Raw genomic sequence first — 26,937 nt, forward strand, 5'->3', positions numbered from 1 at the left:
AGCTGCGTAGCTGGGACTACAGGCGTCCGACACCACGCCCGGCTAGTTTTGTTTTGTTTTTGTTTTTTTTTCCTTGTATTTTTAGTAGAGACGGGGTTTCACCGTGTTAGCCAGGATGGTCTCGATCTCCTCACCTCGTGATCCGCCCGCCTCGGCCTCCCAAAGTGCTGGGATTACAGGCGTGAGCCACCGCGCCCGGCCTGTAATTTTAAATTTTCTAACAGCCACATTAAAAAAGTCAAAAGAATCAAGTGAAATTAATTTTAATATTTAATATGTTTTATAACATTTGATCCTATATATCCAAAATATTATCATTTCAACATGAAATCAATGTAAAAACATATTGAGATGGTTTACATTTTTTCTTGTATTAACGGCTCAAACTTCACTGTGTATTTTACATTTACAGCACACCTCAATTCAAACTAGTCACATTTAAAATGCTCAGTTGCCACAGGTGGCTAGTAGGTATCATATTAGATATCACTGGTCTATACCATAGCAAACAATTGAATAAAAGTGAGGAAAGAAATCCTCTGTCTAGAGATAGGTAAATATTTATAAGTGTTTCCTAGGACCTTTGATATACAATAGAGAGGTAAGATTTTCAGAATCATCGATCTTGGTTGAGAATGTAGGTGATGAAGAATAAGTAAAAACAGATCAGGGAAGTACTTTGTGTGGTTGTGGTTAAGGTGAACTAGGAAGAGAAATGTTTGGAATATTAAAGTAATTTCATAAATTTCAAATAGCACTATGTATCAGGAATGATTTTGGCTGTAAATCACATAAACCTGAAATATATTGAAGTTTATATGTCAACGTGGCTGGACCATGGTTCCCAGATATTTGGTCAAACATTATTCTGGATGTTTTGTAGGGGCATTTTTGGATGAGATTAACATTTCAATCAGTGAACTTTGAATAAAGCACATTCCCGTCCATAATGTGAGTGGCCCTCATCCAATCAGTCGAGTATATTGCCTGCCAAAAATACATAAATTAGTGGTTCTCAGCTGGGATTCATTTCCTCTCACACTCAGGAGATATCTGAAAATGTTTGGAGACTTTTTGATTGTCAAGACTGGAAAAATACTACTGGCATTGAGTGAGTAAAGGCCAAGGATGCTATTAAACATACAATAAACACAACGCAGAGCACAGCCTCCTACAACACTATCTGGCCCAAAATGTCAGTAGTGCCAAAGCTGAAAAATCCTGACTGATATTTAATCATGAGGAAATGTCAGATAAACCCAAAGTGGGGGACAGTCTACAAAAGAACTGGCCCACACTTTTCAAAAATATGGACAAGGAAAGATGGAGCAACTGTTCAAAGTTAAAAGAAACTAAGGAGAGAGAACTAAATGCCATGTGTGATGCTGGACTGAATCCTGATGAAGAAAAGGACCGTCACGGAACAATTGATAAAATTTGAGTAAGGTCTGTACATTACACAATAGAGTTATATCAGTGTTAATTTCCTGATTTTGATAATTGTACTGTAAGCATGGAAGATATTAACATTCGAGGAATAGGTAAACGGTAGATAGAAATTTTTTGTCCTATTTTTTACGACTTTCTCTGCCAATATGAAATTACTTCCAAATGAAAAAAAATTTAAATATAAAATATTTAAAAATTAAAAGCAAAAAATGAGTAACCGGGTGCAGTGGCTTATGCCTGTAATCCTAGCACTTTGGGAGGCCAAGGCAGGTGGATCACCTGAGGTCAGAAGTTCAGAGCAGCCTGGCTAACATGGCAAAACCCCGTCTCTACTAAAAATACAAAAATTAGCTGGGCGTGGTGAAGTGCACCTGTAATCCCAGCTGCTCGGGAGGCTGAGGCAGGAGAATCTCTTGAACCCGGGAGGCGGAGGTGGCAGTGAGCTGAGATTGCACCACTGCACTCCAGTCTGGGCTACAGAATGAGATTCTGCCTCAAAAAAATAAAAAAGAAGATATCCTTTGAGTATCTAGAAAAAAATGAGCGCATTGCTGGCCAGGCGCAGTGGCTCATGCCTATAATCCCAGCACTTCGGGAGGCCAAGGCGGGCAGATCACAAGGTCAGAAGATCGAAACCATCCTGGCTAACACGGTTAAACGCCGTCTCTACTAAAAACACAAAAAATTAGCTGGGCGTGGTGGCGGGCGCCTGTAGTCCCAGCTGCTGGGGAGGCTGAGGCAGAAGAATCGCTCGAACCTGGGAGGGGGAGGTTGCAGTGAGCCGAGATCGCACCACTGCACTCCAGCCTGCGCAACAGAGCGAGACTCCGTCTCAAAAAAAAAAAAAGGAAAAGAAAAAAGAAAAAATGAGCACATTGTTTATAAGGAAAAGAGATTATTATACTTTTTAACACTAATGCTGTATGCAAAAAAATATGGATTAAGATATTTAAAATCCTCATGGAAACAAGTGTGAATTCTATATCTAGCATGACTTTCAACTATAATAGGCACCAACAGAACTCCGGGAATATTATTCTCATGAGCCCTACCTGAAAAATCTTTTAGAAAATGAGGTTCAGATAAAATAACTAGACAAATATTGACTACTATAAGGACTGTTGGTGAACATTGAGTACATGGGTCCCTAGAATGAAGACTAACTGAGGGCTAAGAAAGAATGCTAATCAACTGTTTAAAATGGAGAGGGGGAATAATTTCATTGGTTATATTGGTATTAGTCTTACTATTGCCATTCTGAGACTGTGTATAAAATAGAATAAAACAAATGAATAATTCTGAGATATTAAATCTATCATCGCCTTTGTCCTTGAGAACCAAGATTCTTCCTTGATATGGAAGAAAGGTGATACTAAAGTAGAGAAGAGATTAAATAAAACCTCAGTGAAGATATCAATACAAACCTATGTGATCCTTTGTCTTATTTTATTCCCAGATATGTCCACTGAAAAGACACAGAGGCAGTAATCCCAGGACTTTGGGAGGCTGAGGCGGGCAGATCACCTAAGGTTGGGAGTTCGAGACCAGCCTGACCAACATGGAAAAACCCCGTCTCTATTAAAAATACAAAATTAGCCAGGTGTGGTGCCGCATGCCTGTAATCCCAGCTACTCAGGAGGCTGAGGCAGGAGAATCGCTTGAACGCAGGAGGTGGAGGTTGCCGTAAGCCAAGATCATGCCATTGCACTTCAGCCTGGGCAACGAGGCCGAAACTCTGTCTCAAAAAAAAAAGAAAAAGAAAAAGACCTAGAAACAATAACTACACAGCAGCGGTAAACATCTCTAGCATCTATTTTGTGGTTTTACAATACCATTCATCACTGCAAAGGACCAGGTCTCTTTGGAGATATTGCTGATTCCAGGTGTAATGCAGGAAATGAACAAGACGACCCTGGAACATCTTGTCATATCAGATGGTTAGGGAGCTATCAAAGACAACTAGGGTCATGTCTAAAGGACTCAGGAGTCAACCTGAAGAGGCTACCATTGCCAAAGATGGAAAATTTTGAGTTAATAATGATAATTGCTAATGTTAATAATGATAATAATGGATTAAAATTCATCAAATAGGTTTAAATCCATGATTTCATGATAATATAAAAACATAATTATTAGTTTTGGAGGATACGAAATGAAATCATTATCTTGGTAAATAGAGCCAAAAAACCAAACATTTATCCTTCATTTCCTATATGAAACGTTTTACTCTGTAAACAAATAGTGGATAAGGGGAAGTGTCACTTTATGAAAGTATTCTAACTAAGAAATGAAAAAGAAACGATAGAACTAGAATATCACCATTTTGCAACCTCTGATGAGTGGCTGTAGTCGTTTAGTATCAACAGTTTCTAAAATCACAGAGACAACCAGATACAATATGCCTCTATAGTCTTCAAAAACACTGCCTATAAATTTGTCAAGGGAATAGAACCTGAATCAGACCCTGTCTCTGGATTCAGCGTCCTATTGGCAGGAAATAGAGACCAGAGGAACAAGTCAGGATGGTGGTTACTTATGGGGAAGGGAGAGACTGTGATTGGGCTGGGCACATTGAGGGGGTTTCCAAGGCAAGTGGTGAAGTTCTGTTTCATGACCTTGGAGGTGTTTGTCTTATAGTAATTCAGTAAGCTATACATTTGATTCGTGTGGTTTTTCTGTATTAGTGTTTAATTTTACAATAAAATTTAAAAGAAAAGGTGAGAAAAAAAAGAAGCCAAAACAACCAAAGGATTGAATAAATTTTTCTATAACTGTTTAGTTTGGGAAGGCATTGCCTCACAGAGGTCATGGGTTGATTTGACATAGAAAACTCAGTTCTAGGGGTCTTTGGGTTAAGTTTTCTCCAATTTATTGTAACCTTTCATGAGCAGTAGATTTATTTTTAAAAAACAAGTAAACAAAATAGTGATAAGCTTTGTCCCTTGCTCTCCCAGAAGTGGTGAGAAAATAGAGTTATGTGTTTTATCTTGCAAAGGCATTGCACAATATTACCTAAAACATATTTGTAGTTTATCAGGGCAATAAATTTCTAGGAGGCAGTTAAGCAGCATAGGCAGAATGATAAGATATATGACTCTAGATTGTTTGTTCTTGCTACCTACTAATTCATATCACCTAGGTGGAATCTTATAGACATGTTGGTGCTTGCATAATAGGCATATGGAGATGGTGCCTTGCATACTGAAAATAATAAATACTTGTTTTAGAAAATGTAAGTGAATAAATTAGTGGAAGATATTGAACTCCTCTATGAGGATGCAAATAGCTAAATACAGACTGTGGGTTTACATACTATTTATAGATTGAGAATAGGAAGGTCTTTATCAAGAATGTCTCAATCCAGTCTTCTGTGTTAATTCCCTAAATCATCTCACAGCTTTAAATAAACTGATGACTACCAACTTTATATTTGCAGCTCAGACTTCTCCCCCAAACTCCAGATATGTATTTCAATGGCTTACTGAACAGCTCTACTTGGATGGCTGATAGACAGCTCAAACATCCTAGGTCCTAGCTCATCCTGATTCCCACGTCTGCACACTTTCTCCACCCACTGTTTTCCCATCTAAATAAATGTTTACTTCTTCCTTCCATTGGCTTTGGTTCCAAACCTTGGAGTCGTCTTTGATGCCTGTCTTTCACACCCCAAGCCCAGCTGTCAGCAAATCCTTTGGACTCTACTTCTGAAATATGTTCAGAAATCTGACTGTTTCTTAGGACATGCACCCCTACTACTGTGGTTCAAGCAGCCATCATTTGCTTTGATTTCAATATAATTTTAAAAGTATTAAAAAGTTGCCAACATTGTACAAAGAATTTCCATATACCCATTGCCTAGATGTACCAATGATTTATATTTTGCTTTAGTTGCTTCATCATTCTCTCTCACCTCTTTTTTCTTCCTTCTCTCATATACTTATCCCCTCACATACACACAAGTGAGAGGTGAAGCTGGCTGGGCTTCTGGGTCAGATGGGGACTTGGAGAACTTTTCTGTCTAGCTAAAGGATTGTAAACGCACCAATCAGTGCTCTGTGTCTAGCTAATCGGGTGGGGACTTGGATAACTTCTGTGTCTAGCTAAAGGATTGTAAACGCACCAATCAGCACTCTGTGTCTAGCTGAAGGTTTGTAAATGCACCAATCAGCGCTCTGTGTCTAGCTAATCAGGTGGGGACTTGGAGAACTTCTGTGTTTAGCTAAAGGATTGTAAATGCACCAATCAGCACTCTGTGTCTAGCTAAAGGGCTGTAAATGCACCAATCGGCACTCTGTAAAATGGACCAATCAGCACTCTGTAAAATGGACCAATTAGTGCTCTGTAAAATGGACCAATCAGCAGGATGTAAGTGGGGCCAAATAAAGGAATAAAAGCAGGCCACAGGAGCCAGCAGCGGCAACCCACTCGGGTCCCCTTCCACGCTATGGAAGCTTTGTTCTTTCGCTCTTTGCAATAAATCTTGCTGCTGCTCACTCTTTGGGTCCCTGCCACATTTGTGAGCTGTAACACTCACCGCAAAGGTCTGCAGCTTCACTCCTGAAGTCAGCGAGACAACGAACCCAGCGGGAGGAGCAAACAACTCTGGATGCACCGCCTTTAAGAGCTGTAGCACTCACTGCGAAGGTCTGCAGCTTCACTCCTGAAGTCAGCGAGACCACGAACCCACCAGAAGGACTAACTGGGGACACATCCGAACATCAGAAGGAACAAACTCTGGACACACCACGTTTAAGAACTGTAACACTCACCGCGAGGGTCTGCGGCTTCATTCTTGAAGTTAGCGAGACCAAGAACCCACCAATTCTGGACACACAAGTATATACGTAAACACACATATATATACTTGATTCTGAACCTTGATTACTTGATTAAAGTGGTATCTGTCTGGTTCTTCAATGTTGTTATTTTTTTCTCCCTTTATAATTTTTTTGGGGTTTTTTGGAGACAGTCTTGTTCTGTTGCCCAGGCTGGAGTTCAGTGGCATGATCTCGGCTCACTGCAACCTCCACCTCCCAGGTTCAGGGGATTCACCTCCCTCAGCCTCCTGAGAAGCTGAGATTATAAGTGTGCACCACCACATCCAGCTAATTTTTTTGTATTTTTAGTAGAGATGGGGTTTTGTCATGTTGGCCAGGCTAGTCTGGAACTACTGACCTCAGGTGATCCACCCATCTCAGCCTCCCAAAGTGCTGGGATTACAGGCATGAGCCACCATCCCTTTATAATTAATAAGTACTTTGTGAGCAGATTCTTAAAGACTTTATAAATATGCTGTTCCTCATGAAGTTTTCAACCACTAATTTTAGCTTCCATTGGTGATTTTCAAATTCCAGTATTTCTTCTACGTTTATCAGTTGCTATTATTCTGTACAGAAGAGCTTTCCTTTCTCTCCCATTAATTTATGTATTGCATATTTATTTATATCCATATGAACTTAGTGACTCATCTTATTCAGTATGTTATATTCCTTACATTTTCCAATACATTTTGATGCTCTCTTGAGGCAGATTTGGCTAGTGATAGCCTTTTTAAACTGGCTCCTATGTCCTTTTCCTATGTTCCCATTTATCTTGGAGCACTTCCTTACTTTCTGGCATGATGTTCCAGGCTCATTTTGTCTTTTTCCTGCCCCAGCCTTGGAATCAGCTACTTCTACAAAGAACCCTGGTTCCTTCAAGTAGGGAATAGTATTTACAAACAAAGCTATGGGCTCTTTGTGTGCTCATTGTTACAGGAGCTATTGCTTCTAGGCCTTCTCAGTAGGCGTAAATTAGAAAACATCTGTCTATCTACTATCTATCTATCTATCTATCTATCATATAATCTATCATCTATCTACCTGACTTTATCATGTACTTATCTACCTATCTTTAAAAACGTTAAGTTCATACAGATACTCCCAATTCTAATCCAATGCTGCAGGTTCCATTCAAGTCTTCCCATTGTCCAGATTTGCAACTGCCTTCTCCAGCAGTGAGAAACCTCACTCCCACCGTCCTTTATATACATAAGTGAATATATATATATATATGTTCATGTTCATTTGCTCACACATAAAATAATTCATTTACTCACATATTTCATTCATTTGCTCCCATATAAAATGTTCATTTGCTCACACATAAAATAATTTCAGAATTGCTAACTCATATACCTGCAAAAAGCATATCTGCTTGCTAGGATTCAATATTTTTTATGGATGTTTTTAAAGGTAATCTCACTTTATATACAGTGAGATTAAGTGGTATTAATTATATAATTTAATGAGTTCTGATAAATGTATATATTATCAACCAACTCAAGATGTAGAATATTTTTATCACCCCAGAAAGTTCCCAATGACCCTGATATGGTTTGGCTGTGTCCCCACCCAAATCTCATCTTGACTTGTCCTCCCGTAATCCCCACATGTCATGGGAGGGACCCAGTGGGAGGTAATTGAATCATGAGGGCGGGTTTTTCCCATGCTGTTCTCATGATAGTGAATAAGTCTCACAAGATCTGATGGTTTTATAAAGGGCAATTCCCCCACACATGCACTCTTACCTACCACCATGTAAAACGTGACTTTGCTCCTCTTTCACCTTCCATTGTGATTGTGAGTGCTCCCTAGCCATGTGGAACTGTGAGTCTACTAAACCTCTTTTTCTTTATTAATTACCCAGTCTCAGGTACTTCTTCATAGCAGTACGAAAATGAACTAATACAGACCCCTTTTAGTCACCTTTCCCATAAGCAACTGTACTGATGTCTATCATCATAAGTTAGTTTACCTATTCTTGAATATAAAAAAATGGAATCATGAAATATATATTCTTCTGTGTCTGTTTTGTTGTTGTTGTTCAGTATCATGTTTTTGTGGTGCAACCATGTTGTTGCATGTATAAGTAGTTTATTTTAGAAAGTTACTCTATAACTAGGAAAGTATAGGGTAGAGGTAGATTTAACTTTTAACAAGCTGTCAGTTTTCCCCAAGTTTTTGTACCATTTTTCATTCCCACAGTCATGTATGTGAATTCCAATTGTTCTTCCTTACCAACACTTACCTTAAGGCTTTTTTTTTTTTGAGACAGAGTCTCACTCTGTTGCCCAGGCTGGAGTACAATGGCGCAGTCTTGGCTCACTGCAACCTCCGCCTCCCGGGTTCAAGCGATTCTCCTGCCTCAGCCTCCAGAGCAGCTGGGACTATAGGCACCTGCCACCCGCCTGGCTAATATTTTTGTATTTGTAGTAAAGACGGAGTTTCACCATTTTGGCCAGGCTGATCTTGAACCCGTGACCTCAGGCAATCCGCCCACCTCGGCCTCCCAAAAGTGCTGGAATTACAGGCATGAGTCACCATGCCTGGCCATTAAGCCACTTTAATGGTTTAACTTTAGTGGGATGCGTGTCTCATTGTGGTTTAAATGAGTATGGCTCTGATGACAATGCTGTTAATCATCTTTTCATGTGCCTGTTGGCCATTGGTGTATTTTTATAATGGTCTGTTGAGATATTTTGCCCACTATTTTTACTGAGTTGTGTGTGTTTTTATTATTGATATATAGAAGCCTCTGTATATTCTGGATACAAGTCCTTTGTTGGATGTATGTATTACAAATATTTTCTCTTTGATGGATGCCTTTTTATTTTCTTAATGCTATTTTTTGGTGAGAAGTTTTTAACTTTAATGAAATTCAATTTATCAGTATTTCTTTTTATGTTTATTGCATTTTATATCCTCTCTAAGATATCTTTACCAACTCTAAGTTTGCAGATATTCTATTTTGTTTTTTTCTAAAAACTTTCTAGTATTAACCCTTACATGTAAGTCCATAATTAATCCCAAATTAATTTTTGTGTATGGTATGAAGTAGAAGTTGAAATTATTTTTTTCTATATATTTATTCAATTGTACCAGCACTATGTGTTGAAAAGACTTTCCTTTTTCCATTAAATCGGCATATTCGTGTCCATGTCAAAAATCAATTCACCGAATTGGGTTTATTTCTGGATTCTCTATTCTGTTCCATTCCATATTTATCTTAAGCCAATATCATACTTGCTTGATTCTTTTGTTTTAGAGTTAGATTAGAAATTAGATTGTGTGTGTCCTCTATGTTTGCTTCTATTTTTAAGGGTTATTTTGGCTCTTCTAGGTCTTTCACATTTCCTATACATTTTATAATCAACTTACCTATTTCTAGAAAACAATCTAGAGGGATTTTGATTGGAACTGCATTTAAATCTATGGATCAATTTAGGTATTATATTAGGTGAGGTTCCCAGGAAACAGACTCTGAGACTCTGATATTTACAACCAGGCAGTTTATTACCTAGTGCTTTTATGAACAATACCTGTGAGGCCTGAGGAAAGAAGGATTAGGCAAGGGGGAAGTCAAACTGCAACACAGTTGCAACAAGGGCCTCAATCCATTCTACAGGGAGCTCTGAAGCTGAGATGGCCCTTCAGAGTTGTTCCACCTTAAGGGAAGGGGGCTATAGCTTTATTTCTGCATGCAACAATCATTGAAAGAAGCCTGTCCGAAAGGGCTCTCTTCAGCCAAGAGTAATTCTAAGAAAGAGATTCAGCTGAGGACCATAAGTGGCCAACACTCCAAGCAGCTGAGGAAATGCCTCAGTTCTGAAAAGGGAATCCAGGATGTGCAGCACATTTTATATTGCAAGAGAATGATAGGCAAGATAAATCACATCTTAGTTTTGAGTTTTCCAAGCTGTCAACATGGTATATTTCTCCATTTTTTTAGGTCTGCAGTTTCTCCCTGCCAAGTTTTGTAATTTTTGATGTAGAAATCTTGCATCTTTGTTTCTTTTTAAAAAAATTACTTCTGGCTGGGCATGGTGGATCATGCCTGTAATCCCAGCATTTTGGGAGGCCGAGGTGGGGGATCACTGGAGGTCAGGAGTTCAAGACCAGCCTGGCCAACATGGTGAAACCTTGTGTCTACTAAAAATACAAAAATTAGCCAGGCATGGTAGCGTGTGCCTGTAGTTCCAGCTACTCAGGAGGCTGAGGCAGGAGAATCGCTTGAGCCAGGGAGGCGGAGTTTGCAGTGGGTTGAGATCACGCCACTGCACTCCAGCCTGGGTGACAGAGTGAGACTTCCATCTAAATATATATATATATATATTTCTATATATGTGGAAATATATATATTTATATATGTACTTATATATAAATATAAATATATATAGATACATCTAGATATATATAGAAATATATATCTAATAATTGTATAGTTTTTGAGGATATTCTAAGTGGAATTCTTTTTTTTCTGTAAAATGTTTATTTTATTATTAAAAATTATTATTAAATTGAAAAGTATTATTAAAAAGAGATTTATTCTGAGCCAAATTAGAGTGAGCATGGCCCATGACACAGCCCTCACTCAGGAGGCCCTGAGAACACGGGCCCAAGGTGGTTGAGTGCAGCTTAGTTTTATACATTTTAGGGAGACATGAGACATCAATCAAATACATTTAAGATATACATTGGTTCAGTCCAGAAAGGCGGGACAACTTGAAGCAGAGTGCAGGTCGGGGCTCCCAGATTTATAGGTAGAATAAAAAAATTTCTGATTGGTAATTGGTTAAAAGAGTTATTATCAATAGAAAGGAATGTCTGAGCTACGATAAAAGGTTTGAAGACCAAAGTTTTATCATGCAGATGAAGCCTCCAGGCAGCAGGCTTCAGAAAGAATACATTTTAAGTGTTTCTGACTTTTTTTTTTTAATTAATTAATTTATTTTTATTTACTATTATTATACTTTAGGTTTTAGGGTACATGTGTGCAATGTGCAGGTTAGTTACATATGTATACATGTGCCATGCTGGTGCGCTGCACCCACTAACTCGTCATCTAGCATTAGGTATGTCTCCCAATGCTATCCCTCCCCCCTCCCCCTACCCCATAACAGTCCCTAGAGTGTGATGTTCCCCTTCCTGTGTCCATGTGTTCTCATTGTACAATTCCCACCTATGAGTGAGAATATGCAGTGTTTGGTTTTTTGTTCTTGAGATAGTTTACTGAGAATGATGATTTCCAATTTCATCCACGTCCCTACAAAGGACATGAACTCATCATTTTGTATGGCTGCATAGTATTCCATGGTGTATATGTGCCACATTTTCTTAATCCAGTCTATCATTGTTGGATATATGGGTTGGTTCCAAGTCTTTGCTATTGTGAATAATGCCGCAATAAACATACGTGTGCATGTGTCTTTATAGCAGCATGATTTATAGTCCTTTGGGTATATACCCAGTAATGGGATGGCTGGGTCAAATGGAATTTCTAGTTCTAGATCCCTGAGGAGTCACCACACTGACTTCCACAAGGGTTGAACTAGTTTACAGTCCCACCAACAGTGTAAAAGTGTTCCTATTTCTCCACATCCTCTCCAGCACCTGTTGTTTCCTGACTTTTTAATGATTGCCATTCTAACTGGTGTGAGATGGTATCTCATTGTGGTTTTGATTTGCATTTCTCTGATGGCCAGTGATGGTGAGCATTTTGTCATGTGTTTTTTGGCTGCATAAATGTCTACTTTTGAGAAGTGTCTGTTCATGTCCTTCGCTCACTTTTTGATGGGGTTGTTTGTTTTTTTCTTGTAAATTTGTTTGAGTTCATTGTAGATTCTGGATATTAGCCCTTTGTCAGATGAGTAGGTTGTGAAAATTTTCTCCCATTTTGTAGGTTGCCTGTTCACTCTGATAGTAGTTTCTTTTGCTGTGCAGAAGCTCTTTAGTTTAATTAGATCCCATTTGTCAATTTTGGCTTTTGTTGCCATTGCTTTTGGTGTTTTAGATATGAAGTCCTTGCCCATGCCTATGTCCTGAATGGTAATGCCTAGGTTTTCTTCTAGGGTTTTTATGGTTTCAGGTCTAACGTTTAAGTCTTTAATCCATCTTGAATTGATTTTTGTATAAGGTGTAAGGAAGGGATCCAGTTTCAGCTTACTACATATGGCTAGCCAGTTTTCCCAGCACCATTTATTAAATAGGGAATCCTTTCCCCATTGCTTGTTTTTGTCAGGTTTGTCAAAGATCAGATAGTTGTAGATATGCGGCGTTATTGCTGAGGGCTCTGTTCTGTTCCGTTGATCTATATCTCTGTTTTGGTACCAGTGCCATGCTGTTTTGGTTACTGTAGCCTTGTAGTATAGTTTGAAGTCAGGTAGTGTGATGCCTCCAGCTTTGTTCTTTTGGCTTAGGATTGACTTGGCGATGCGGGCTCTTTTTTGGTTCCATATGAACTTTAAAGTAGTTTTTTCCAGTTCTGTGAAGAAAGTCATTGGTAGCTTGATGGGGATGGCATTGAATCTATAAATTACCTTGGGCAGTATGGCCATTTTCACAATATTGATTCTTCCTACCCATGAGCATGGAATGTTCTTCCATTTGTTTGTATCCTCTTTTATTTCCTTGAGCAGTGGTTTGTAGTTCTCCTTGAAGAGGTCCTTCACATCCCTTGTAAGTTGGATTCCTAGGTATTTTATTCTCTTTGAAGCAATTGTGAATGGGAGTTCACTCATGATTCGGCTCTCTGTTTGTCTGTTATTGGTGTGTAAGAATGTTTGTGATTTTTGTACATTGATTTTGTATCCTGAGACTTTGCTGAAGTTGCTTATCAGCTTAAGGAGATTTTGGGCTGAGACAATGGGGTTTTCTAGATATACAATCATGTCGTCTGCAAACAGGGACAATTTGACTTCCTCTTTTCCTAATTGAATACCCTTTATTTCCTTCTCCTGCCTACTTGCCCTGGCCAGAACTTCCAACACTATGTTGAATAGGAGTGGTGAGAGATGGCATCCCTGTCTTGTGCCAGTTTTCAAAGGGAATGCTTCCAGTTTTTGCCCATTCAGTATGATATTGGCTGTGGGTTTGTCATAGATAGCTCTTATTATTTTGAGATACGTCCCATCAATACCTAATTTATTGAGAGTTTTTAGCATGAAGTGTTGTTGAATTTTGTCAAAGGCCTTTTCTGCATCTATTGAGATAATCATGTGGTTTTTGTCTTTGGTTCTGTTTATATGCTGGATTACATTTATTGATTTGCCTATATTGAACCAGCCTTGCATCCCAGGGATGAAGCCCACTTGATCATGGTGGATAAGCTTTTTCATGTGCTGCTGGATTCGGTTTGCCAGTATTTTATTGAGGATTTTTGCATCAATGTTCATCAAGGATATTGGCCTAAAATTCTCTTTTTTGGTTGTGTCTCTGCCAGGCTTTGGTATCAGGATGATGCTGGCCTCATAAAATGAGTTAGGGAGGATTCCCTCTTTTTCTATTGATTGGAATAGTTTCAGAAGGAATGGTACCAGTTCCTCCTTGTACCTCTGATAGAATTCGGCTGTGAATCCATCTGGTCCTGGACTTTTTTTGGTTGGTAAGCTATTGATTATTGCCACAATTTCAGCTCCTGTTATTGGTCTATTCAGAGATTCAACTTCTTCCTGGTTTAGTCTTGGGAAAGTGTATGTGTCGAGGAATTTATCCATTTCTTCTAGATTTTCTAGTTTATTTGCGTAGAGGTGTTTGTAGTATTCTCTGATGGTAGTTTGTATTTCTGTGGGATCGGTGGTGATATCCCCTTTATCATTTTTTATTGCATCTATTTGATTCTTCTCTCTTTTTTTCTTTATGAATCTTGCTAGCGGTCTATCAATTTTGTTGATGCTTTCAAAAAACCAGCTCCTGGATTCATTAATTTTTTGAAGGGTTTTTTATGTCTCTATTTCCTTCAGTTCTACTCTGATTTTAGTTATTTCTTGCCTTCTGCTAGCTTTTGAATATGTTTGCTCTTGCTTTTCTAGTTCTTCTAATTGTGATGTTAGGGTGTCAATTTTGGATCTTTCCTGCTTTCTCTTGTGGGCATTTAGTGCTATAAATTTCCCTCTACACACTGCTTTGAATGCATCCCAGAGATTCTGGTATGTTGTGTCTTGGTTCTCATTGGTTTCAAAGAACATCTTTATTTCTGCCTTCATTTCGTTATGTGCCCAGTAGTCATTCAGGAGCAGGTTGTTCAGTTTCCATGTAGTTGAGCGGTTTTGAGTGAGATTCTTAATCCTGAGTTCTAGCTTGATTGCACTGTGATCTGAGAGATAGTTTGTTATAATTTCTGTTCTTTTACATTTACTGAGGAGAGCTTTACTTCCAAGTATGTGGTCAATTTTGGAATAGGTGTGGTGTGGTGCTGAAAAAAATGTATATCCTGTTGATTTGGGGTGGAGAGTTCTGTAGATGTCTATTAGGTCTGCTTGGTGCAGAGCTGAGTTCAATTCCTGGGTATCATTGTTGACTTTCTGTCTCGTTGATCTGTCTAATGTTGACAGTGGGGTGTTAAAGTCTCCCATTATTAATGCGTGGGAGTCTAAGTCTCTTTGTAGGTCACTCAGGACTTGCTTTATGAATCTGGGTGCTCCTGTATTGGGTGCATATATATTTAGGATAGTTAGTTCTTCTTGTTGAATTGATCCCTTTACCATTATGTAATGGCCTTCTTTGTCTCTTTGATCTTTGTTGGTTTAAAGTCTGTTTTATCAGAGACTAGGATTGCAACCCCTGCCTTTTTTTGTTTTCCATTTGCTTGGTAGATCTTCCTCCATCCTTTTATTTTGAGCCTATGTGTGTCTCTGCACGTGAGATGGGTTTCCTGAATACAGCACACTGATGGGTCTTGAGTCTTTATCCAATTTGCCAGTCTGTGTCTTTTAATTGGAGAATTTAGTCCATTTACATTTAAAGTTAATATTGTTATGTGTGAATTTGATCCTGTCATTATGATGTTAGCTGGCTATTTTGCTCGTTAGTTGATGCAGTTTCTTCCTAGTCTCGATGGTCTTTACATTTTGGCATGATTTTGCAGCGGCTGGTACCGGTTGTGCCTTTCCAAGTTTAGCGCTTCCTTCAGGAGCTCTTTTAGGGTAGGCCTGGTGGTGACAAAATCTCTCAGCATTTGCTTGTCTGTAAAGTATTTTATTTCTCCTTCACTTATGAAGCTTAGTTTGGCTGGATATGAAATTCTGGGTTGAAAATTCTTTTCTTTAAGAATGTTGAATATTGGCCCCCACTCTCTTCTGGCTTGTAGAGTTTCTGCCAAGAGATCCGCTGTTAGTCTGATGGGCTTTCCTTTGAGGGTAACCCAACCTGCCAAGAGATCCGCTGTTAGTCTGATGGGCTTTCCTTTGAGGGTAACCCGACCTTTCTCTCTGGCCGCCCTTAACATTTTTTCCTTCATTTCAACTTTGGTGAATCTGAAATTATGTGTCTTGGAGTTGCTCTTCTCGAGGAGTATCTTTGTGGCGTTCTCTATATTTCCTGAATCTGAATGTTGGCCTGCCTTGCTAGATTGGGGAAGTTCTCCTGGATAATATCCTGCAGAGTGTTTTCCAACTTAGTTCCATTTTCCCCGTCACTTTCAGGTACACCAATCAGACATAGATTTGGTCTTTTCACATAGTCCCACATTTCTTGGAGGCTTTGCTCGTTTCTTTTTATTCTTTTTTCCCTAAACTTCCCTTCTTGCTTCATTTCATTCATTTCATCTTCCATTGCTGATACCCTTTCTTCCATTTGATCGCATCGGCTCCTGAGGCTTCTGCATTCTTCACGTAGTTCTCGAGCCTTGGTTTTCAGCTCCATCAGCTCCTTTAAGCACTTCTCTGTATTGGTTATTCTAGTTATACATTCTTCTAAATTTTTTTCAAAGTTTTCAACTTCTTTGCCTTTGGTTTGAATATCCTCCCGTAGCTCGGAGTAATTTGATTGTCTGAAGCCTTCTTCTCTCAGCTCGTCAAAGTCATTCTCCGTCCTGCTTTGTTCCGTTGCTGGTGAGGAACTGCATTCTTTGGAGGAGGAGAGGTACTCTGGTTTTTAGAGTTTCCAGTTTTTCTGCTCTGTTTTTTCCCCATCTTTGTGGTTTTATCTACTTTTGGTCTTTGATGATGGTGATGTACAGATGGGTTTTTGGTGTGGATGTCCTTTCTGCTTGTTAGTTTTCCTTCTAACAGACAGGACCCTCAGCTGCAGGTCTGTTGGAGTACCCGTCTGGCCACGTGAGGTGTCATTCTGCCCCTGCTGGGGGGTGCCTCCCAGTTAGGCTGCTCGGGGGTCAGGGGTCAGGGACCCACTTGAGGAGGCAGTCTGCCCATTCTCAGATCTCCAGCTGCGTGCTGGGAGAACCACTGCTCTCTTCAAAGCTGTCAGACAGGGACATTTAAGTCTGCAGAGGTTACTGCTGTCTTTTTGTTTGTCTGTGCCCTGCCCCCAGAGGTGGAGCCTACAGAGGCAGGCAGGCCTCCTTGAGCTGTGGTGGGCTCCACCCAGTTCGAGCTTCCTGGCTGCTTTGTTTACCTAAGCAAGCCTGGGCAATGGCGGGCGCCCCTCCCCCAGCCTCGCTGCCGACTTGCTGTTTGATCTCAGACTGCTGTGCTAGCAATCAGCGAGACTCCGTGGGCGTAGGACCCTCTGAGCCAGGTGCGGGATATTAATCTCCTGGTGTGCCGTTTTTTAAGCTCGTCGGAAAAGCACAGTATTTTGGTGGGAGTGACCCAAATACTGCCCAGGTGACCCAGGTGCCGTCTGTCACCCCTTTCTTTGACTAGGAAAGGGAACTCCCTGACCGCTTGCGCTTCCCGAGTGAGGCAATGCCTCGCCCTTCTTAGGCTCGCGCACGATGCGCGCACCCACTGACCTGTGCCCACTGTCTGGCACTCCCTAGTGAGATGAACCCGGTACCTCAGATGGAAATGCAGAAATCACCCGTCTTCTGCGTCGCTCACTCTGGGAGCTGTAGACCAGAGCTGTTCCTCTTCGGCCATCTTGGCTCCTCCTAAGTGGAATTCTTAAAATTCTATTTTTTCAGTTATTTGCAACTAGTATACAGAAATACAATTAATTTTTGTATATTGACTATCCTGTAACCTTGCAAAATTTACATACTAATTATCATAGCTGCTGTGTGAATTTTCTACTGTTGTAAAACAAATAACCACAAAATTAGTAGCTTATAACCGTGTTTTAGCTCATGGTTTCCATGGTTCAGCCTCTGGGCATGGCTTACCTGAGCCCTCTGGTCACGGTCTCACAGGTTGTACTCAAGGTGTCAGCTAAGCAAGAAAACAGAGGCCCCAGCCCTGCAACCACAGGGTCTGAATTCTCTCAACACCAGCATAAGTTCAGAAGAGGACCCTGATCTCCAGATAGAAAGGCAGCTCAACTGACACCTGGAGTGCAACCTGTGAGACCCTGAGCTGAGGGCTCAGGTAAGCCATGCCCAGAGGCTGAACCATGGAAACCATAAGCTAAAACACAGTTATAAGCTACTAATTTTGTGGTTATTTGTTTTGCAATAGTAGAAAATTCACACAGCAACTATGATAATTAATATGTAAAATTTGCAGGGTTACAGGATACAGTCAAGGATACTGGCCTTGCTTGCTTTTAATAACTTACTTCTAGTTGATCTTAAAACTCCCACTAGCAAGCCAAGCAGTACATAACTCCCACTAGCGTCCTCATTGATAACATCTCTGACTGTGGGTCACTATAGCAACAGGTACTTAAAGTTGTTTTTCAGAAACTAGGGAGCAGCTCTTTCCGACTCAAGCTGGTTGAGACCACCCACCCTTCCACTCTGGGTCTGTACGGGTGACCGAAGAGTGACCTTTTGACGTCAGAGAGCCAAAACTCCACCCTCAGATCATCTGACACCACCATTTTATGAACATGCACCATGTGAAGAGCCATGTAGCTCAATTACATTTGCGCAGAAACCCCAATTATCTCACATTTCCTACCCACCAATCACCTTTCCCATACCTTGGATCACCTTGCTCCTCCATCCCATAAACATTCCTAAAACCCCATCTTCTGGGAGGCTGATTTGTGACTTGTTCTCCTACTTCCTCACTTGGCTGTTCCGTGAATAAACTCTTACTTTTGTGCAAAACCCATCATCACAACAAATGGCTTGCTGTGCACAGACATAATGAACTTGGCTCAATAATACTTCCGTGGAACTTTATAGGCCTCTTACAACACAGTGGTTTATTTCAAGGCCAGCAGGAGAATCTCTCCCTCCAGTCTGCTGAGACAAAATCTTACCTAAGGTAACATAATCATGGAAACAATTCATCACCTTAGTCATATGCTATTGACTAGAAGCAAGTCACAGGTTCTGCACACTCAAGAAGAGGGGATTATATAAAGGTATAACTCACTGGGGTCCCTTAGCGCAGCTGTCCCCAATGTTTTTGGCACCAGGGACCAGTTTCATGGAAGACAATTTTTTCACGGATGGAGGTGGGGAATAATTTCAGGATGAAACTGTTCCACCTCAGATCATCAGGCATTAGATTCTTATAAGAAGCATGCAACCTAGACCCCTCACATGCACAGTTCACAATAGGGTTCATGCTCCTATGAGAATCTAATGCTGCTGATGATCTGACAGGAGGTTCAAGTGGTAATGCTTGCCCACTGACCATTCACCTCCTACTGTGTGGCCTGGTTCCTAACAGGCCATGGACTGGTACCAGTTCCTGGTCTGGGGCTTGGAGACCCCTGCCTTAGGGTGTGTCTGCCACAGATTCCTTAGGATTTTCTACGTGAATAATCATATTGTCTGTGAATAGAGTTTTACTTCTGAATTTTCAACATTTATGCCTTTCGTTTCCCTGATTGCACTGGCTAACCCCTCTAGTCAATGTTAACTAGAAGCAGGAGTGAGTATCTTTGCCTTGTTCTTGCTCCTTAGGGCAAAAGGTGTAATATGTCATCTAAGGCATGACGGTATTAATACCTGTAGGTTTGTCATAGATGCCCTTTATCAAATTGAGAAAATTCCTTATATTCCTAGTTTGTTTAAAATCATGAGTTGGTTTTGAAATTAATGATGCTTTTTCTGTATTGATTAAGATAATATATTTTTTCTCCTTAATTCTAATTATTAATCCTGGTAATTGTATCACATGATTTTTGAATGTTAAACCAACTTCTTATTCTTGCGATAGATACTCTCGGTCATGAAATATTATTCTTTTTACATATTACTGGATTTGATTTCCTACAATTTTGTAAGAATATGTTCATGAAGGATATTGTTCTGTAATTTTCTGTCTCTTTTTTTTTTTTTTTTTAGACGAAGTCTCGCTCTGTCACCAGGCTGGAATGTAGGGGCGCAATCTTGGCTCACTGCAACATCTGCCTCCCGGGTTCAAGCAATTCTCCTGCCTCGCCTCCTGAGTAGCTGGGATTACAGGCACGTGCCACCATGCCCAGCTAATTTTTGCATTTTTAGTAGAGACGAGATTTCACCATGTTGGCCAGGATGATCTCTATCTCTTGACTTTGTGATCCACCTGCCTTGGCCTCCCAGAGCACTGGGATTACAGGCACGAGCCACTGCGCCCAGCAATTTTCTCTTCTTTTGAGGCTTTGTTATCAGGGTTATACTGGCCTCATAAAATGAGTGTTCTCTCTTTCTCTATATTCTGTAGGAGTTTGTGTTGGACTGGTATTATTTATTCCTTAAATGTTTAGTTGACTTCGTTTGTAAAACCACCTAGGCATGCAGTCTCTGTTGTGGGAATTCTTTTGATAATGCATGAACAGATTTTCTTCAACAGATATGGGCTATGTTCCATTTTATTTGTGTCACTTTCATTGCATTCAAATTTTGGACATTATTGGCATAGAGTTGTTCATAATATGCCCTTATCCCTTAATGCCTGAAAGGTATATTTCATTATGGATACTGGTAATTCCTGTTTGCCCCCTTTTTTTCTTAATCATTTTTGCAAAGCATTTCAAAAACCTTATCAGTTCTTTCAAAGAATCACCTTTTGGCTTTGTTGATTTTCTTTATTCTTAATCTATTTTATATTAGGTTAGTTTTACTCTTTATTATTTCATTTATCATACTTTGGGTTTAATTTTCTTCCCCTTCCCCTCCACCAATCTTCTTAATGTAGAACTTAGATCATTGATTTTTAAATCTTTTACCTTTTTTTTTTTTTTTTTTTTTAAGACGGAGTCTCGCTCTGTTGCCCAGGCTGGAGTGCAATGGCACAATCTCGGCTCACTGAAACCTCCGCCTCCCAGATTTAAGCGATTCTCCTGCCTCAATCTCCTGAGTAGCTGGGATTACAGGCATGCGCCACCATACCTGGCTAATTTTTATATTTTTAGTAGAGATGGGGTTTCACCATGTTGGTCAGGCTGGTCTCAAACTCCTGACCTCATGATCCACCTGCCTCAGCCTCCCAAAGTGCTGGGATTACAGGCGTAAGCCACTGGACCTGGCCAACTTTTATCTTTTATCTTTTTAAAATATAAGCATTTGTAGCCATAAATTTCCCTTTAAGAACTGACTTAGCTGTATGTCATAAATATGATGTATTTTCTTATCACTCAGTTTGAAATTTTCTAATTTCTCTTGTAATATCTTGTTAGACTCATGTTATTTATTATATGGAATTTATGTCGAATTTTATTATGTGGAATATTAAATATTCCAAATATTTGGAATTTTTCTAAGTATCTTATTGTTATTGATTTGTAATTTAGTTAGATGTGATCAGAAAATATACTTTGTAAGATTTAAGTGCTATGAGGTATACTGAGATTTATCTTATGGCCCCAGCATAAGGTCTCTCTTGGTGAGTGTTCCATGTACATTTGAGAAAAATGTGTATTCTAGAATTGTCAGATGTAGTGTTCTATAAATATCAATGAGGTTAGGTGGTTGATAGGGTTGCTCAGATCTTCTATGCCCTTATTAATTTTCTTTTAGTTTATCTGCTGTGCAATTACTGGAAAGGGAGTGTTAAAAATTCCCAACTCTGATTGAAGATTTTTCTATTTCTTCCTTTAGTTCTGTAAGTTTTTGCTTCATGCATTTTGGAGCTCCATTATTAAGTGCATACTTATTTATGATTATGTCTTCCCGATGACTTTGTTTTGTCTTTATGAAAAGTCTTCATCTCTGGTAATAGTTCTTGTCTAGAAGACCACAGTGTGTTATATTAATACAGCCACTCCAATTTTCTTATGCTTGCAGCTTGCATAGTATGCCTTTTTCCACCCTTCTACTTTGAGCTTATCTGTGTCTTTATAGTTAACATGTATTTCTTGTAGACAACACATAGTGCAGTCTTTCCTTTTTCCCAGTCTGATTATATCTGCCCTTTTATTGGAGTGTTTATATCTTTTTATATTTAATGTATTTATTGATACAGTTGAACTTAGGACTACCATTTTTCCTAGTTGTTTTTTCTCTAATCTATGTCTCTTATTCACCCCCACCCCCCATTTCTAGTATTCCTGTCATTTTTGGAGGGAGGAGAGTGGTTAATCAGTTATATTTTAGTATTCCCATTTAATACTTCTATTGGCTCTTTGGTTACACATCTTTGTAATTTCTTTTTAGAGGGTACTCTGGTGATTACAATATGTATCCTTAACTTATTGGTTAATTTAGAACTATGTATACATCGTTCAACTTTAGGTAAAATGTAAGAGCCTTCCAATATTACCTTCTGCTATCTTTGTGTCATCCTTCTCATGTATTTTATATCTATGTATGTTATAAACTCCATAATTTAATAATACAATATTATTTGCTTTAAAAAGTGAGAAAATTTTTAAATAAATAGAGAAAAAAATTTAAAAAATGCTTTTACTCACATGTTTACCATTTTAGTGCTTTTCATTGTTTCCTGAAAGTCTATGTTTCTATCTGGTGTTACTTCCCTTCAGATTGAAAAAAAGTCTTCCCTTGTTATTTTAGTAGTGCAGGTCTGTACTCTCTCTCTTCTTCTATAACTTTAACTACATAGATATTGCACTGTTTGATATTGTCCCATATGTCACTTAAACTCTAGTAATTAAAAAAAAAGCAAAACTTTTTTCATGTTTTTTTTCTATCTGTTCCGTGGATTAGATTATTTCTATTGATCTATCTTGAACTTCACTGAACTTTCTGCTTTTATTTCCAGTTTATTGTTAACCCCATCTTAGTGAATTTTTCGTTTGAGAGATACTTTTCAATTCTAAAAGTTTCGCTTTTTTACCATTTCCATTTCTCTGATGAGATTCACAATAATTATGACTACATTTTCCTTTAAGTCCCTGAGCATATTTCTAATAGCTGCTTTAAAGTTCTTGTCTGTTGATTTTAATATCTGGTCATTTTAGGATTAGTTTCTATTGATTACTTTTTTTCTAAACTGAATCACATTTTTCTGTTTCTTTACAGGTCTAGTAATTTGGATTGTGTGCTAGACATTGTTGTGGATGATATGTTACAGAGATTCTTGGATTCTGTTATCCAGTTATTCTAGTAGGCAATTAACTTACCTGAACTTAAACTTCAAACTAGTTAAGATCTCTAGTCAGTTTTTATGTTTTTAAATGTATTGTTTTCCATGGAGTCCACTTGATGCAGTTCAGAGATCATCCAAAGACTTGCATGGAATTTATATGCAGATTTTTAGGTCCTCTAGTCTGTGTTGTCTTTTTTTTCTGAGATTTCTCTGCTCAATTTTCAGTTGCTTTTATAACTCCTAAACTCTGTCTTCTGTCTCCCTAAGTCAGTAAGACTATGCTTTCTGAGTGAGTTCTAGGTGTCGTATAGACTAAATCCTGCTGCCCAGTGAAAATCCACAGTTTCACTTAGCATGGTTCCCTTCTTTTAAGGGTTGAATTTACTGCCATTTCTGCCTGGTTGAGTCACTTTACGTGTCTTAAAATTAAAAAAAAAATTTTTGTTCAGAGTTTATACTTGTTATCTGTGACAGGTTTAGTCTGATACTTGTTATTCTGCCATTCCTGGAACCAAAATCTGCCATCATTTCTCACCTAGAGTACTGTTGTAGCCTCCTGTTGTTCTTCCTGCTGCCTCTCTTGCCTCTTTAGTCAGTTTTCTACATGGCAGTCTCCTTTTAATGTTTAAGGACAATCATTAACTCTTCCGATCAGATCCCTCTATTTATTTCTCACCCCATTCAGAGTAAAAGTCAAATTATTTGCAATGACCTACAAGGCTCTTTGCAATCATCTCTCTGACCATATCTCATATTTCATGCTTTGCTTCCTTGCAATGCTAGCACATAGCAGGCATGCTTCTTCCTCAGAGTGTTAGTCCTGACTGTTCCACCTGCCTAAAATGCTCTTCCTACAGATAGTCACCTTGCTTACTCCTTTACCAAAATTGCATCTTGGCTCAAATGTCACCTCAGTGAGGCATTCCCTGCATATTCTTTTTAATATGCATTCCACCATCCCTCCACACACACACCTCACTACCATCACTACTAAAAATGACATTCCTTATCTCCCTTCCATGCTTCAGTTTTTTTCACAACACTTTTCACCACCTAAATATTATCAGTTTACTATTATTTTATGTATCATATGTTTACTGCTACTGAAAAAAAGAGCTGTATAAGGGCAAGAATTTTTCTACTTTGTTCATTTCTGTATGTCCAGTTCCTTGCAGTGCCTTGCAGTTAGAAGATACTCATTGAACATTTGTTCAAAGAAAATTGAGTAAATTTGGATCACCCCTCATTGTCAGGCAGGTCTACATTTAAACCACAGATACAAATTTACTAATGGAGTTTGATTTTTCCTAATTGGGGATTGGGTGATAAGACAGGTTTACCAAATTCTTACTGTAAGATAAACCTATGTCCTATTTGTCCCAGAAATAGCAAACAGCAATGATAAGCTTCATTCTACCATCTAGCTCTAAATTTATACAATAATTTAAACACAGTGTAGTACAAAGCACTCTGAACTTTATTAGCTGCATGGCTTTGAGTTATTTAACAACTCTGAGCCTCTATTTCCTCATCTGGAGAGGAGGATAATGGCCATTATCCAGGTTTATGAGTTAAGATTAGGTTAAGTTAGGAGTGACAGAAAAATCCCAAATAATAGTGGTTCAAACAAGATAGACACTTATTTCATCTGTATGTCTGGAGGCTGGTCCAGAGTCGGTATAGCACTCCATGCCTTTAGGGACTGTGGCTCCTTTCATCTAATGATTCTGCCCTTAGTAGCCCTCAATTCCAAAGTACCCCGAAGTCCAATATGGTTGCTTCTGGCTGAGCTACTATGCTTACTCTCCAGCCAGCAGCCAGGGGGAAAGAAGCAGAGAATAAAGGGTCTCAAAGTCTATCACAATGCATTCATCCAACAACCGGAATTTAGATAAAGGGCCACATACATGGTGGCTGGAAAAGGTAGTGTTTGTTTTGCATGGCCATCAGGGCAGCTGAAAATTTTATTACCATGGAAGAAAAGGGAAGAATGACTATTAGGGGCCAAATGGTAGCCTTCCACTCTAGTTTACTATAAAGATTAAATGTCTGTAAGACTCATGACATCTAAAATCATGTAAACTATTGGCCAGGCGCAGTGGCTCACGCCTGTAATCCCAGCACTTTGGGAGGCCGAGGTGGGTGGATCATGAGGTCAGGAGATCGAGACCATCCTGGCTAACCTGGTGAAACCCTGTCTCTACTAAAAAAATACAAAAAATTAGCCGGGAGTGGTGGCAGGCGCCTGTAGTCCCAGCTACTCGGGAGGCTGAGGCAGGAGAATGGTGTGTACCCGGGAGGTGGAGCTTGCAGTGAGCCGAGATTGCGCCACTGCAATCCAGCCTGGGCGACAGAGCGAGACTCCGTCTCAAAAAATAAAATAAAATAAAATCATGTAAACTATTAACCATCTTTCTCCCTTTTGTGTATTAAATTATCTCTTGGTCTTTCCCTTTCAAGAAAACAAACTAACATTACTTAATCCTTTTGTTCTGGTTCCTACCTTTTACACATTTCTGCTGTACTTCTCCTAAATCTTCTTAGTATTATCCAACTCTTACAGGTAGAGATTAAATCTACTCATACCAATCTAAGTAGGGCTGTTACTGATGATGCTAAGTCACTGATGTCCATTCTTGGGTGGGCCTGTCATCAGCATAGGGATTTCCTAACAAAACCATTTTGATTGCTGGTTTCAAATGAGGTCCCTCAGATTCACAGGATTCCTTGTGATAAGATGTAGTAAGGTACGTGTACCTTATTTTATGTGTGTTTGCTGTAATACCTTTAGCCCTTTTATCAGCGCTGTATGCAAAGTGAGGGCCTAGGATGTCACTAACAGTCCCTAAAAGATCAATGTTTTTATTTCAAATGGAGGAATTCTTTTTTCAAATAAAATCTTACAGATATGCCCCAAACAGATTAAAGCATAATTTTACTCTGTGTGTTGCGGAGGTGGAGCTCTTTGCAAAAGACTGGTCTAGATCATCTCTTAACTTGTTGAGAATCGGTTAGGAAGGGATGAATGCTACTGATTACGAAAAGGGATTGGCAAGGAAGTCAAAGTTCTCATTCACTTGGATAACTCCAGCTATACCTGAGGCCTGGTTGCCTGGCAACTCAACCCAGTCAGGACAAACCCTGCCAATATTTCCCTAAGAATCTTCCAGTAAAAGAGACAGAGCTAATGATTAAAAGTCAAGAAACCAATCCACAGAGTTATAAATAAAACATAAGCAAACAAACTGCTATTAGGCCCTTAATGTGTTGGGAGCCCTGAGGACAGAGCAGGCAGGTTAGGTGAGGAGAATGAGGTCAGCTGCAGGCCCTCCAGGACAAATAATAAACGGTCTGGTTTCCTAACCATTCTCTTACCCCTGTCCCTACACAGCCTTGCCTTTCCCACTTTACTTTTCTTGCTATAGTATTGTCTTCTGCATTTCACCTTCTCTTTCCTAGCCTTTTCCTTAGTTCACATTTAAAAAATAGTTTTGCCTGCACTTTGCCAAAAATGCAGTTCTGACTTTTCTTATACTTTTATGTACCTTCTTCTTGTTTACATGTCTGATGCAGTGTGGGAGCAGTTTTGTCTCTTAGGGGACATTTGGCAATGTCTGGAGATATTTTTGTTTGTTACAACTTGCAGGGAGAGGGTGCTACTGGCATCTAGTGGGCAAAGGCCAAGGATGCTCTAAACATCCTACTATGAACATCTTACTATATGTGGGTCAGCCCCCTACAACAAAGAATTATCTGGCCCCAGATGTCAATAAGTGACAAGATTGAGAAATCCTGGTCTAAATGCATATATTCTCAACAGGGATAGTAACTTAAATATGGCTCAACCTACCTGACAGAGTCTTATTTTCCAGTATTTATTTTCTGGAAACGGGGTGGTGAGATGGGAGAGTTCCCTGGACCCCTTATGGGACTTGGGACAAGGGTGTGACTCACCTACTTCGCCGCGGCACTCAAACCCCTTATGAGAGAGGGAGCACACAAGTGAATGGGTGCTGGGGCCAGGGTGAGCGCTTTTGGGCTTCAGCCCCATGGTAGTATCTAGGGGTGTATTACAATTAATGCTATTTTAGCAGTTGCCGTCCACGGACAGCTACGTGTTAACCAGC

The 26,937-nt window shown here is 39.4% G+C and overlaps 1 long non-coding RNA gene across 1 annotated transcript; it reads left to right on the top strand.

Moving 5' to 3' along the window:
* The first annotated feature begins 379 nt into the window (after positions 1-379).
* LOC134759611 (uncharacterized) lies at positions 380-6,361 on the top strand. The gene is made up of 2 exons (XR_010136064.1): positions 380-1,446; positions 2,906-6,361. It is a non-coding gene; the product is annotated as an uncharacterized LOC134759611 (long non-coding RNA).
* Positions 6,362-26,937: the final 20,576 nt, after the last annotated feature.

This window comes from Pongo abelii, chromosome 11 (genome assembly GCF_028885655.2).
Source record: "Pongo abelii isolate AG06213 chromosome 11, NHGRI_mPonAbe1-v2.0_pri, whole genome shotgun sequence".
Classification (NCBI taxonomy): domain Eukaryota; kingdom Metazoa; phylum Chordata; class Mammalia; order Primates; family Hominidae; genus Pongo; species Pongo abelii.